Genomic DNA, 15,119 nt, shown 5'->3' on the forward strand with positions numbered 1-15,119 from the left:
AAATAGCTCATGGTGCAAGGGAGGATTTATGCATGGCTTTGAGCAGTGATATCCTCTCCTCTCCAAGCAAAGCAGAGGGTAGCTCTAGCAAATTCCTCCTCTCGCAGCTTTCAGTGCACTAGACTGTTTGGTTCTCGCTTCGCCCGTGCCTGAAACTGGCCAGGATAGGGCTGTGCTCCATGAGGTGCTGTGCCCATCCCTGCTCTGGGCAGGGTACTGCCGGTGAAATTTGGGCTGGCAGGTAACAGGAGTGTGGTGGGTGTGATCTCCACTAGGTGTTTTCCTCCTCTTGGACCAGACTCTTTCATTGTCCAAGATGCTCTTCAAACACATCCTGTTTCCCCGAGGTTATAACCCACAAACTCTTGAAATGTCCAACTCCAGGCAGTGATAATCTGTGCCTTCCTGGCCAGAGATATGCGAGAGACCACCCTAGGGTGCTGCTGGGAGGGAGGCGGTGGGGAGGGCTGTTCTGCACCTGGCACTGCTAATCCAGACACATCCCTCCTGCCCGAGGCCAGCAGCTTTCAGAGGAAACCAAGGAAGTGGTTAACTGCATGAGTGAGAATTGCTAAAGTGAACTGTTTTCTCCCACGCAGGGTAAAGCAAGGCCTCTCATCACTTCTCCCGCCCAGCGTTAATTAAGCATATGGCAGGGACAGAGATGCAGGCTGTCCTGGGAGGCTTGGAGTAGTTACACACCTGAGTGTCTGTGGCCAGTAATTATGTGGGTCTCTTATGCTGGGAAAGGATAAGCTGCAGAGAAGCTCCTGCACAAGACCTGGCTCTGATCAGGGGAGAAAATGCTGGCTTGTAATTGTCTTCAAATGTGGTGAAGATAGCAGGCAGGACTGTGAGAAAGAATGCTGCAGCACTTTGAAACAGTGAAGTGGGTGTCTGCAGTGAGCCACAGGCACTGGGGTCACCTTTCTGTGGCCACGTTTGACCCTGCATTTGACCCATCACATGGAGTCTAGAGCCTGGCCAGGATTTGAAACTTGTTTTAAAGAACAGGAAGGAGAAAAACAAATAAAACTGGGTTTTACGACAGTGATTTTGGAAAGTCAGGACTTTTTTTTCAGTGCATTTTTCCAGCGCTGGCTGAGAGGAGGGCTTGGTGAGCAGGTACAGACCTGGAAATTGGGCTGCGTGCTCCGCAGTGTGGCATTGCTGCCAGCTCCCCACAAGTGCTTGCATAAACCCACAGCTTGCATATGTTTTGGTTTCTTTAAAATGAGCAGGGGAAATAGTTACTTCTGTTAGGATATCTTTGCAAGGTTCAAAGTGTTGCACCATTCTGCAAGTGACGGTAGCACTTTGCCTCTCCATCTTGCTTGCTGGGTGTGCTCAGAGCTCCTGTTTCTCACCAGCCCACCCTGCAGAAGGCAGTTGCATGGTGGGGAGTGAGCAGGGGCTCTGTGCCAGTTGCAGCAGCAGTGCAGCTGCTTTGTTGCCTGCAGGATTGTTATTTCTGGTATGACTTTGAGGTGCTGGGCTGCATTTGCAGGTCTGCCTATTTGAAGGGCTGGGTTCCCTGGCCCAGAAGCGATGGGCAGAGGAAATGTAAGACAAATCTATAAGGCTTTTGCCTCAGCTATCCCACACAAAGGCATGACATTTGTGGCTTATTAGCTGCGCAATGCTTAAAGTGCATTCTATTGGATTGTATCCTGAAAAACAAACTACCCAGGTTTGGAGCTGCCAGAGCTTTGCCACTGGGCTGGCAGGAGCCAGTTCCAGAGGCAGAATGGATTCTCCCGAGGCAAACCTGTCCTTTGGTGTAACGTCAGTGCAGCCACATCAGATGATTCACAGCACAGGTTTTTATCCTGAGAATGACTAGCTCAGCTTTTTTTCCCCATCAGCTCATATTTTTACAAGATGAAATCCTGCTGTGTTAATACATAGTATAGATTCAATCAGTTGGTTGTTAAGAACCATTTGGAGTTGGTGATTTGGACAATCAGGTTTGAGCAGGCTGCCGATATATGTTTGCTGTGTTGCTGTTCAATGTCAGCCCTCCCATTGCATTCTGCAAGAGCTTCCATTAATTTCAGAAAAAAATCTACATTTAGGGTGAAGGGTGACCTAATCTTTAAAAAGGATCTTAATCCACTTAGCCTCTCTTGCACAGCTCAGCGTTTTTTCCTCGTCAGGAGCAGACTGCATTCCTAACCTTGATGTGTCACTTTCCAGTTGGCTTAATATTTGGATGAGGATAAAAGGGAAATGTTTTTCAAAGATTAAAAGAATCCATGTTGCTAAGGTATGTGCATGTGTGATGTGCAAGTACAAAAAAAGAGACATGAGCATAATTGTAAGTGTTTGGGTGATGGAAAAAAGATAAAATAATGCAGATAACTATATAAAATAACAGCAGATAGCTATAGAAACAGGCACAGGAAAAGTTAAATAAATTTGAAAGAGTTTAAAATGGCATTTATGAGGGAGAAGGAAATAGGACCGAAATGTTGTTTAATGTAAATTTAAATGCAAGACAAAGATAGGAGTCCTGTCAGTTTGACCTGTAAATGTCTCTTCCCAGAGGACTGGGGGCAGCCAGAAAAATATGATCTCTGATGCAAATACAAGACCTAATGCCTCAGACTTGTTAAGACTAGAGATCATCTTCTAGGCTACTGCATTAAACCTAGCTCAGGTCAGAAAGGATGGAAAGCTGTTGCCAGTAGCCTGGGTTCAGTTTGGGGGGATTTTTTCTCAGACTCCTGTCACAAAATAAAGAGTGCTGCAATTAACACTAATTGGTACCTTCCTTGGTGTTTTGGCCAGGGAGAATGAACTGTCCCCTGCCACCCTGGAGGCAGTCACTGCGGGTCGGAGCAAGAGGCCCGTGAGCACATTGCATGGCTCATAGGACTTTCATGCCAACAGGAAAACTTGAATCAAACTCACTTCACAGTGCATGAGGACTACCTGCTTTGTATGGGATGCTTCTCCCTCGGTGACCAAATTTATGAGAGGAGAAAACACATACAGTCATGTCCCTGTGCACACGATGAGCCTTGAAGCCATTTGCTCACTTTAATCAAAACCTTCTGCTCTTGCATTTTCTTTTCTGTTTGGTGACCGAAGCGAAGCTTCATGTGCCTTCACGTGGGAGTTAAGTGGGTCAGCGAGCTGCTTTGTTTGTGGCAGCTCTCATGTGGAAAAAGCCCAATGTAAAATGCTGAGGCTTGGCAGGAAAGTGCCAATTAAAGATAGCAGTGCAGGAGCATATTGTCTGAGCTGAAAGTACTCGAATCTGGGGCTGTGACAACTGTCATGTGCAAAGGAAAGAACGAGGAGTTATTAAATTTAATGTTGATTAGCTAATGCTTTCCCTGTTTCAAGTGTTTGAAAGTATGGACAAGGAATTTGTTCCCCGTTTCACTGATCAGGTAAGTGAGGGCTCAAGGAGGTGAGTCAGACTGGGACCCTGTGCCAGAGCAGGATCAACAGCACTCACAAGTCAGGTACTTGGGCTTCACCTCATGCTGGCCCAAGTTCTTTGTGCCAGGAGCCATCCAGCCCGCTCCTCAGCACTGCCCAGCTCTGTTCAGGTGGTGTGTGTGGGAGATGCAAATGCCAGGAGATGGCAAAGGGAGAGATGCGGTGTTACATCGACTTGCTGTTCTCCCTCTCAGCCATGCAAGCTTGGGACAGCACCTACAGGAAATGTGGCTTTCTAAGTCTGCATGGCAATGTGCTCAACTCTAGGAAAGCAACCCAGGGACAGCCAGGCTTTGATGCTGCTTCCTCTGCTGCCACGGGCAGCTACATCACCATGCTGTCATTTCTCCTTGGAGCACTCGACCACCAGATTCCTGAGCAGACATTGTGGAAAAGAACCCTGAAGGGAAGGGGAAGAGCAGGTCACTCAGGCATAGTCAGTGTTTCTGCTGAAACAGAGCCTTTCTCCTTCCCAGTCCATCCCTCTGCTTCCCACTAGTTCTGTTTATTGATGTGTTTTTATTTGAAAGAGCAGTGTTGGTGAATGAAAGATAGAACATCCATACATTACTTTAAAAAAACCTTTCTGGCTTTACTTTGCCCATCCTTACAGCTTTCTGTTCCTTCACTGCAGATGTCTATAAGCTGATCTCCTGTTTCATCTTGCAACTGGACTGTGCTTTATTTTGCACTTGCATAGGAGCACAGCTCCTGCTCGTGGTGAACCAGACCTTTCCCAACAAGCAGGGAACAGTGTACTTTGCAGATGCATTGATTAGAGAGATGTGTGCTGCTTCCCTGGGAACAGCGTCCTCTCAAAAGACTCATGTTCCTACCTTTCTGCTGCACTAGTCCTGCCAGGGCTGGACATCCACATGTGAGATGGGTAGATCACTGATCTTTCAGAAATGGGAGCAGAGTAAGAAGTACCTTTACTGAGGTACATTATTTATAATCATATCATCATAGAGCCATAGAACAGTTTGGGTTGGAAGGGACCTTCAAAGCTCATGTAGTCCAACCCTCATGCAATGAGCAGGGACATCTTCAACTACATCAGGTTGCTCAGAGCTCCGTCCAGCCTGACCCTGGATGTTTCCAGGGATGAGGCATCGATCACCTCTCTGGACAACCTGGGCCAGTGTTTCACCACTTTCACTGTAAAAAATTTCTTCCTTGTGTCTAACCTGAATCTCCCCTCCTTTAGCATAAAACCATTACCCCTTGTTCTGTTGTAAGAGGCTCTGCTAAAAATTCTGCCCCCATCTTTCTTATAGGCTCCTTTTTAAATACTGAAAGGCTGCAGTAAGATCTCCGCAGAGCCTTCTCTTCTCCAGGCTGAGCACCTCCAGCTCTCTCAGCCCATCCTCACAGCAGAGCTGTTCCAGCCCTCTGATCATCTCAGTGGCCTCCTCTGGCCGCTCTCCAATGGGTCCATGTCCTTCCTGTACTGAGGGCTTCAGAGCTGGACAGAGTATTCCAGGTGGGGTCTCACCAGAGCAGAGGGGCAGAATCACCTCTCTCGACCTGCTGGCAACGTTCCATTTGACGCAGTCCAGGATACTATTTGCCTTCTGGGCTGCAATGCCACATGCCTGCTGTTAAAGCACTCACAGTGAAGTCCTTGTGACACACTCACGTGTGGTGGGTTCCTTCATTGACAGAGTCCTTTCTGTACCCCTGGATGAATCCCCAAGGACTGGGTAGAAATACTGTGGTTGTTACCTAACAGTAACTTTGGAGAAGCTGAGCTATCAGTGCAGATTTGATTCCATTCGGAAAGTTATATCTAGTTGCCCTTGGAGTATCCTGACGTGCTTTCATGGTGGGTTTCCGTTGTGAACTGTCACAGGCAATGGACACACAGATCTGTCACAGATGGGGCTAGAACTAACGCCTAGTGATGTCCCTGTGAAAGCTGGTGGACTGTGCAGTATAGCCAAGAGGAACCTCCTCTGAGCAGAGTGAAAGAATTTTGAAGTCCTGTGAGACTGTAAAAGCTAAAAACCAAATCCCTGAAAGGTCAGTGTTCTGTTAGAGAAAGCAGGATGAAGTATGCAATATAGAGTATGATATAGTGCAATACTATATGCAGTAGTGATTAATTTTAAGAAACTTAGAGGGTAAGAGTCAGAACAGTGCCTTCCCTGCCTGCTTTTAAAAAGTCTGAGGAAAACCTGCAGGTTACAATGTATTTCAGACTTCTTTTCCTAATGAAAATGAGGTTTACGTGATTGGTCTGTCTGCTTCTATTCAGCTGTCAGGCTATCTCCCTCGTTTTTCCTTCTCGGCATTTAGGGAGCAAGAAAGAATCCCAAGTTTCATCAGAACTAGAGGAGAGAAACAGCCACTGCCAGCCTCGAGGCAAGGCATAGGGAGCTGGAGCACAGAGTGGTTCCTTTGCCAGCTGATCCCGCAGGAACACAGCCCTGGACTGACTGCACCTCGTGCTGCTCATGTCTGTGTAGAGAGGAGCATCACAGGAGATGCAGGGCTGCTGGGAGAGTGGGACGGATGAGAGGGACAAAGAACACAGACCTGTAGGAAACCAGGCATCCTTGGTGCTGCTGCTCACTGAACAGTGTGGTTATCCTCAAAATACAGGCATTAACTGTTCTGAAAGTCTCTGCAGGGAGCCAAGGGAATGGTCACGTAATAACAGAAAAAATCAAAACATTAGAGCTGATTAAATGACAGAGAAGTTTATTTCTGTGCAGACTTTACCCATTTTATAATAAAAATGTGAAATAAACACATAAAGACCATGTCCACAGTCTATCTGTTAATTTCACTTTGAAAAGTCTTTTAAGTTTCATGCAGTTGTCACCTGAAGTCTTGCAGCAAAAGAGAAAATTAAAATTATATTTTCTTTGCAAGTTTTGTCTAGGAGAGGGAAAAATAAATACTTAAAAACCAAGCCAGCTGCATATCTCGGCATTTCTTTATGAAGCCTTAGACTGCCAAACAGTGACCCTAAAATCATCAGAAGTAAGAATGTATTAAAAAAAGGGCAGACACCCAATTATATCAGAAGGCAGTGCTGAGAGATTTCCATAGTAAATGCCTCTTTATTGTGACACTGAAGAGAATGAATTCACAGTAAATGTGTGATACACAATTATTGATTTGTTACGAAAGCTAAATGAAATTTTGCTTCTCATAATTCAGCTAACTTAGAACTATTTGTTCAATTTTTATCTCATTTCCTTGCTCAAAGTGGAATGAGATGATATTTTTGGTATCAGAGAAGGAACTACCCAGGGTCTCCGAGAAAACTTTGCCCATAGTTCTAACAGATGCAGCTGAGGTGGAACGATTGGTGCTTTATTAATGTACTGACAGCCCTACTCTGTCACCAGCTGCTGTCAGAAGACTGCAAACCGAGAGAAAGGCAAACAACTGGAGTGCTGTTTGCAGAACTGCCCAAGTAGGGAGGGAGAGAACCCAGCACAGGGGCTGTCCCATCTCTGAGTGCACGCAGTCAGTAACGTGGGGACTGGAAAAGCCTACAGCAGGTGAAGCAGAGCTGTTGTGTCTCTGTCCTGGGCAGCAGTTAGTCAGGGCTCTCAGGAGATGAGCTACTGTCTGGAGAGTGAGAACTGAGGTAATTTCTAAAACTGGTTTGTAACCACCTGCGTTCAGGTTACAGAGAGCTGGCATCCTTTTAGGCACTGATATCTCCAGCTTTCTCTTGACACTTGTGCAGCCTGTTGCATTTTTTACATTCAACCTGTGCCAATTGACCTTCATGCAAACCAGCAGTTACATATTGCTCTAGAACCTGATGGTGGGTAAGAACAAATCAGCAAATTTAGTCTTATTTGGAGGGGGCTTGCGAAAAGCCATTCCTATGCCAAAACTGTGAGCCAAGGAGAAGGGCATTATTATTTCAAGAAGTTATGACTGCAAAGGAACATTTTTTATTCCCACAAGGAGTTTTTTTGTGTGAACTGTTTTGATGGCTCAGACAACATGCTTGGTGGAAACTGCAATGTTACAGCATCTTATGGAGCTCGACTGCTTTTGCATCGCAGAGGATGAGGCAGCTGGGGGGGTTTGCGGTGAAATGGAGGTTCCCCACAACCAACACGAGAGAAACTGACACAAGCCAGGGGGAGAAGATCGTCAAACGTCTTGGTGGAGAGCCTGTGCACAGGGAGTTTGTTTCCTATTTTCACTTCAGTTAGTCATATAATAAGAGTGCTGGAACCCATTCAATTTAAGAGAAAGAAGCAGTTGCTCTTAAATGCAGCTTTTTAACTAAGACCACACAAGACACTGTTTCCCTCAGTGGGAAATCATTAAAATGGAGGGGCTGTGCGCTCACATGCGGCTTCAGGCTTCTTTCCACGCACAGCGCTCGGCCCCCGCGCTCCCTCTGCGCAGTGTCAGGAATTTCCCTCAGAACGGTTAAGCTTCCCACACGCTGTGCCCAGCAGCCACCAGCACGGCGCTCCCCGCAGGCTTCTGCTCCAGAGCCGCCCGTCGCCCGGCGGTGCCGCCTCACAGCGACCGCCCCGTCAGCCCCAACGGCTCCCGCTGCGCGCGCGGCGTCGCCATGGCGACCGAGCCCTCCCGTAACGGTCGCGGCCGCAGGGGCCGTCCTTGCGCGTGCGCACCGCGCGCACTGACCTCACCGCGCCCGTGCTGGGGGGCTTCCCCCCCACCTACCATAGAGAGCCGCGGGGGACGCGTCCTTTCTAGCCTTCGCCTCGCGCTCTGTGGTACGTGTCGGGAGGGCGGCGTGTAGGCGCATGCGCGCTGCCAGCCCGGGCTCTTTCTCGAGGCGTTGGGTGGTGCCGCGCCGGCGCGGAGGGGCTGCGGGTGGCGCGTGCGCGCTGGCTTCCATTCTTCCCGTGCAGCGGGCGGGCGCGCGCAGCCATGCAGCGCAGCGGGCGCCGCCGGCACTGAGCGCTGCCCGGCCGCCGCCTCCCGCGCCGGGCACGGTGGGTAACGCCTGTGCCGGCACCGCGCTGGGCGGAGAGAGCCGCTGCGCGGGGGGCGGCGGGGGCAGGAGCGCGGCTGGGGTCTTTGTGTGATGCCGCCGCTGGGTGACCGTGGGGAGCGCAGCCGGGAGGGAAGGGGAGTGGGGAGGGGAGGGGAGCGGGGCGGGGTGGGCCTCGCCGAGGCCGTCCCGCCCGCGGGAGCGCGGCCCCGGGGCGCCCAGTGGTGTGGTTTGTGGGAGGGGGAGGGGAGGAGGGTCCGGCGGCGTAACGGCCACAGCGGGAGCCGGGTGTGCGGGGGCTGCCGGGGCCCAACGGCCGGCGCGGGGGCGCCGCTCGGCATTCCCGCCGGGGGCTGCGGGATCAGTGGGCGGCCGGGTCCTGGGGTGCAGCCGCGGTGCGGGCTGCGTTGCGGGCACACGGCTCGGGGCCGCCCGCGGGAGCGGTGTCGCCGGGCAGCCCTGCGGCGGGGAGCGGCGGGCTCGGGGGTGCAGCCCTTGCTCTTTGCCGGGGTGAAAGCTGCCGCGCTGCCTTTACACAGTGTGGGGCTGTGGTAACGACTCGAGGCTACTGTGTTCTTAAAACCGTCTTGTGATGCGGGTGGATTCGGCTCTTGTATTTGGCCCTTTTGCACATGTGTTGTACTTTACTTAATTTATGCCTGTCAAAATCTTTAATGTAGGTTGGGTGAGGACTGGAAGTTTGTGGCTGCACAGAGAGGTGGTTTGACTATTAAACAAATCCTGCAGCAATACTTTAGAGAGATTCTGGATTTGAGTAAATAGAATGTAGTTATTTGTCCGTGTGTTTATACAGGCCTCTGTGGGCTATGCTGAAGGTGTTTCCAATGTATGTGTTGTCAGATGTTTGTGAAGAGGGGAAAAAACCGCCCTCTTCCCCACCCCCTGCACAGTTTCTTGAGAAGGGTGGGAAACTGAGGCAGGGTGACAAGCTTTGGGCTGTGTGGGAAGCCTGTGGTGGAGTAAAGCAGAGTCTTCCCAGGTGTGAGGCTTACTCTGACCAGTAGATCTGTTTGTCCCTTACAGATTTCTTTCATAAGTCAGCATTGAGTTGAGGAGATGAGAGTTAAGTAAAGAAGCATGTGCTGAGCTGGTGTTGGTAGGGCAGAGATGTGATCTCCACCCCAGTGCTTGTCCAGCATCTTTGGCCAATACAATGGAGTCCGTTTTGCTGCTCAGCAGTGCAGACTGTTTCTCTGTATCCTTTGAGCAGTTGTATCTCCATCACATGCTTCTCTTGGTGCCACCTGGGTACTGTTGAAGACAAACCAAAGTATTGTTGCTTGATACCTGATGATGCAGATCCAACACTTAGATCAGTAAGTCCCAAATTAGATCTTGCAAAGGCAGTAGAAGTGCAAGAATTTACTTCTGCTTGACATTTTGAACTGGATTTAAAAGATGGTTGCAACTGGAGAGGGAGCTGCAGCTGGATATGTTTTGGAACTTCCAACAGTGGTCAGCTTTTGCTACAGCAAAGGGCTACACCAAGTGCAGGATGGAGCTGCACTGCTGTCGCATTCAGGGTCTTCCTCATCACGACAGCATCACTTGCCGTGTGGAACGAGCCTTTGTGCTGCAGTCCTGGCCTTGGCAAAGTCCAGCTTTTGCTTGTTTTCTCTCTTGAACCCTGTCAGTGGGACCAAAGCCTGGAAGTTATTGTAGTAATGACTGTGCCACCGTGAGTGATCCTCTCTGTATTTTGTAGTCACACTTGTCTCATTTTTTTAAAAAATTGCTGCCAACATGAATGGATTTTTTTTTTCCACGCTGATGCTTGCAACATTCCTGTGAAATCTTTGAAATTGGTCAGATAGCTTCCAAAGTTTCTGTTTCAAGAAGTGAAATGCCATGAAGTTAAACACTTTGGCCTTGCTTCATTTGGCTGATAGCATGCAGTACTAGAAGTGAGACAGCAGCATGCTCGCGAGATGGAAATGTTTCTCTAGTTCATGTGATGTTCCCTTGAGGGACAATTGCAGAGAGTGCCTGTGATAGAATGAGCTAGTCCTCCAGACATCTGTGAGCTTCTGTAGGAAGCTCAGATCTGAGCTACAACTTAAGTGTTATGGAAACCAGATATTTAAACAGCAAAACTCAAAACTCTGTTTCTCCCATATGTTAGTCAGTTCTTCCCTATCCAGCAGGCAGGTTGGTCAGGACTGTTGGTTGTTAGAGGGTAAGAGCTGACAGCAAGTCTGACCACTTCTATAATGAGTTACAACATGGGGAGCTAGATCTTGCCCTCAACAGCCTTTGTGTTAGGGGCAGGTCATGCTGTGTTATGAGCAGTGTGAAAGGGGCTGGACATGAAATGTTCAGAGGGATAAAGTTATGAGCTCCCCATTTCAACTTATGGGCAGACATTTGTGAGAGTAATGTGGCTTTGAAGCTGGTAGACTGCCATTATGGTACCCTTCTGTCCTCAGATGACTCTGGATCTGGCTCATGTGTCACCCTGAGTCTCTCATTATCTTCGGCTTTGCCTAGACTGGGGCTGGAAATCTCAGCCTGCTGCTGGGTCGGGCTTTACTGCTGCTGATGTCTCCTGGGCTGGCAGCTGTAACTGAAGCTTCCTCCTGAAGTCTGACAGTGCACTTTCCAACAGCGCTTGCCCGTATATTAAAAAATGCAGCAAATATGTAAAGGTCTCTCAGCTGAATAGATAAAATAGACTGGTTTTGTTTGTTAATTTGTTCAGACTGTGACTTTAGTAAATTGTAAGTAATCTGACTGTGAGGAAAGGGCTTTTCTTTCCTTGGTGATGGGTTGATGATTGTGGCCGTCTTGTACAGAACAGCCTTAGCTTTACCCTGCTCTTTAATGGTGTATGCTTCATTTTGCTCTTAGCTTACTTCCTTCATTTTCATCAATCTATGCATGGTTGAAATTTGCATGGCATGTTTCCTCAGAGCTTACTCAGTGTTTTGGATATTATGTGTTGGACCAACCTGTTATCAGTCCACAAAGCTGTTTGAAAGCCTGATGTGGGCTAGGTAAGGGTTTTTGCACAGTGAAGTGCTGAAGAGCTAAACACACACAAGTTCCTTGGCATTCTGTGTTGTGCTAGCATCTGTCATAAACAAGAGAGATCACTTTCTCCTCGTTCTGGCAGCACTAGCACTGTTACACAAAAAAAAAAACACCCCAAACAAACCCAATCTCAAATGAACTGAATGGAATTGTAACTGTTCAAGTTATAGGAGGGCAGCAAATGGGTTTTGTGGTCTGAGAGGCTGCAGATGCTCTCCAAGAGATATGATCTCAATTCATGGTTAGTGTTTGAGTTCATCTGGTTTCCTGTTTTGTCACTTAATCAAATCCCTGCATGTTTGGCTCCACAAGGAGGGAAGTATCAATTCTGCATCTAGAAGCAGTATGCCCAATAGGGGCAGCAAAATTAATTGTTAGAAAAGCATCATCATCAATAGTTTATTGGAAGCGAGTGGGCAGATTTAAAAATCTCAGATTTGTTTCCCCTGCCAGCAAAATAAAAGGCTAAACAGCCTAACCAGGCTGGTCCCTGGTGCAGCATTTCTTTGTTTCAGGTCTAAGCTGGAGCCTTCTCTTTATACTTTGTTTGTAGATGCTTTAGATTCCAAGATATTTCAGAAAGCCAAATTGAACCAACAATGATTTGCAGATGCAAAGACCTGATCAAAATGGAGTTAGTTTCTGACCTGTGTTTCAAGGTGATGGTGAGCAGAAGAGATGAATTGCAGGTGTGTCTCTGCCTGTTACATTGCAGCTGGTTTCTTGGCCAAGCAGTCTCAGAACTGCAGCTTAGAGTTCAGCCAAATTCATGGTATTGTGAAACAAAAACCCTTTCTGCTCCTCATTGTCCTGTGCTCCTTCCTCCCACTGTTTTGTAAATCTCAAGTGTAGTGGTGGCTTTCTGCAATCCCTTGCTGCTTGTGTTGGGGGATTTCTTTGGCCATCCGCTTATGTGCAGTTGCAGATGCCAGGCTGAATAGAATCTGCTTATGCCTGAGCATGGGGTAGCCCTCCTTCCCCTCCCTGCAGCCAGACTGGTCCTAGGGGCTGGTTTCTGCTGGCCCGTGTCAGCAGCTGCAATCCAGTTGCTGCTGAGAGTTCTCCTGTCCTTAGCCAACAGTTGCCATGAGGGCTGGCAGCCCTGGAGAACAGGAGCAGGCAAAGAGCCCTATTTTGTGATGCAAGTTTGTGTTTAGAGTCATGGGGGAAGAGATGGGCATTAGCTAGGAGGCCTGAAGAGAAACCAAGAAAATAAACATTTTCTAGAACTGTTGACTTGCAAACATGCTGCTGCTGCATCCCACAGCCAGCCCGCTACAGGTTCCTACCTGAGCTCCTATCTTGTTCAGTTTTGGGCATCTGATTGGTTTTCATATCAGTAATAAACTGGTATGGCTTGTTGTCACAAGTATGCAAGTAATTCTTTTAGAATTGGAGGTGCTTTTGTCTGTATCTGCTTACCTGCCTGAGGGTCTTCTGTGAATGAACTTATGTGAGGTGTAGGCTGTGTGTAGGTTGTTTGGTTTTTTTTGCCTTTCTTTATACCCACATCACACACATTTTGTTAAGATTGTCTAAAATACACATGCATGTTTTGAGAAAATGATGCGGAGTGCAGAGGGAAGAAATCTTACTGAAAGGTGCTTAGTTGGACACTTAGTGTCCCTTGAGGGCTCGTACCTAAGGTATGATCTTGTGTATTATTTTTCCATTTCAACCTGTCATTTTACTACTAGCACTTGTCTCTTAAGTACTTTCTTCCAGAGTTGTTCTGGCTTGGACTCAGTACAAAAAAAACTTACCTGTTTCTTCTGTGTCACTAACCAGTTATACATCAGTAGGGATAACGAGGTCCTGGAGGATTTGTTGAGTGTGGAATTTATATCAAACCCTCTGATCTCTTTAAAACTAGATTATCCTGATCTTGTACCAGCATGTGGTGGTATGGGTTTTTTCTTTCTTTCCTCAAGGTGTTATCTTGCCCTCAGCTCCCACTGCTGCCTTGCTTTGCAGTGGTTCTGGGAAAGGCACTGAATTTCTACCCTATTCCTCCCTGTAAAATAAGAGGTTCTTCTGTTCTCCCACCTTTTTCTTCAACTGGTGTACATTAAGATGTGCTTTCTGTCTTCAGGACTGCTTAAATTAGTGATCTTGGCCTAAGGGGCTTCATCTATTGCAATACAAATAGAGATTAGAAGATTCAAATGTGTGTGGTGAAGCCACTCATCCTGCTAGCAATCTCGCAAGTGATGGGCCACCCTGCTCTAGTTCTCAGTAGTGTCCTGCTTCCAAACCTTGCTAAGCATTTTACCTGCGTGAGGCTACAGGTGAAAGTATCTTCCTTTTTCCTGTGTTTTTCCAGATGATCCAATATTGCTGCTGTAGTGTGGAGGAGAAGGTTAGGACATGAGTCTGAAAAGTTTTGTCCTGCAGTCATAGTTGCAGTAGGAGGGGGGCTGGATACCACCTCCAGTCTCCTGTGAAATGCCACCACAGCCCCTTGGGGAACCTTGTGTCAGAACCAAGGGTGCACCTTGCAGAGCAGAGCTGGGAGTCAGAGCCCCGGTGCTGCATGGTGTGGTGGGCAGGGTCCCACAGGTGCCAGAGCTGGAGTCTGCAGGCTCTAAGGTAACGTTAGACCTCTAGAATGAGAGAAAGAAAGGATATTTTTGTGTACACACACACACACAATTTGGGTACTATTTTGAGTAAAGCATCATCAGAGTAGTTTTGTTTTTTTTTTTTCCCTGTGGTCCAGTTAGACCCTTTATAACTTGCTTTTAGTGTGATACCTTGGAACCATGAACTGAGATGCGTACAAGAGGGAGTCACACAAAGCAGCTCTCAACATCATAGGGTTTTGATCTGCGTCTCAGTGCTCAACCTGTTCAAAAGGAAGGAGGCCTTGAAAGCTCTTTCTAGGCTTGTCCTTGGTCTCAGACAAAGTTTAAACCAAACTAATTTCAGAGTGGGGTTTTATTAGGCAAACAAATGATGTTCAAAATAATCTAATTTTCTACCCTAGTCCTGAAAGGGTACTGCCACTGCAAAGTGGTTCCATTAGTGTAAGGTGTTGGGGTCACACTGAGGTGACTAAGTTGTCTCGATTTGCTGCAGCTTCATTACTGTGGAGGGTTTTTGAAGATTGATGCCTCGCTGAAATCGGTAGCTCTGTACGAGATGTTCAGTTACTGAGGCAGCAGTGCAGACCTTAGTGGAGGCATAAGAATTCCTGTTATCTGAAGCTTATCCCTCATCTTACCCAGGGTAAGGTAATGTAACTTTCACGACTAGCATCTATCCTAGAAGGATTGTGTGGGGGCTAGAAGGCCTTAGTTAGCTTAAGCCCTGTAAATCTTCCAGATGTCTTCATTCTAGAAATCTGCGTTAGTTTTCCTCGTGACAGTGATGTTGTGCCCTGGTGTGGATTGAATATGGTCTGTGCTTTAGATATAAATCCATTAATAGATTCCAACTCTGAAGTTTGAAGAACAGCTGCTATTTACCAGAGTCCTAGCAAGCATTCAGCCAGATGTGGTTCTTCTGAGGGTGAACTGCCCACAACAGTCAGGAGTTGACAGACGCTTCCTTAGTGTGGCCTGCGCTGTGGGAGGAGGAAGAGCACCCTCTCCACTGGAGACCTGGTAGCGCTTCCAGCAGGGAAGCTGCACCCACATGGGCTTTGCTTATCAGCAAGGCAGTCCTGTTGAGT

General features: G+C 47.8%; 1 protein-coding gene across 35 annotated transcripts in view; it reads left to right on the forward strand.

Annotated features, from left to right (window-relative positions):
- The first annotated feature begins 8,261 nt into the window (after window positions 1-8,261).
- CLASP1 (cytoplasmic linker associated protein 1) overlaps window positions 8,262-15,119 on the forward strand; it is a 170,528-nt gene continuing 163,670 nt past the window's right edge. For all 35 annotated transcript variants that reach the window (XM_065840583.2, XM_071810828.1, XM_071810840.1 and 32 more), the window contains exon 1: window positions 8,262-8,396. The gene's annotated coding sequence lies outside the window, so the exon portion shown is untranslated. The remainder of the gene's footprint in view (window positions 8,397-15,119) is intronic.

The sequence above is a fragment of the Patagioenas fasciata genome, chromosome 7 (assembly GCF_037038585.1).
Source record: "Patagioenas fasciata isolate bPatFas1 chromosome 7, bPatFas1.hap1, whole genome shotgun sequence".
NCBI classification, from domain to species: domain Eukaryota; kingdom Metazoa; phylum Chordata; class Aves; order Columbiformes; family Columbidae; genus Patagioenas; species Patagioenas fasciata.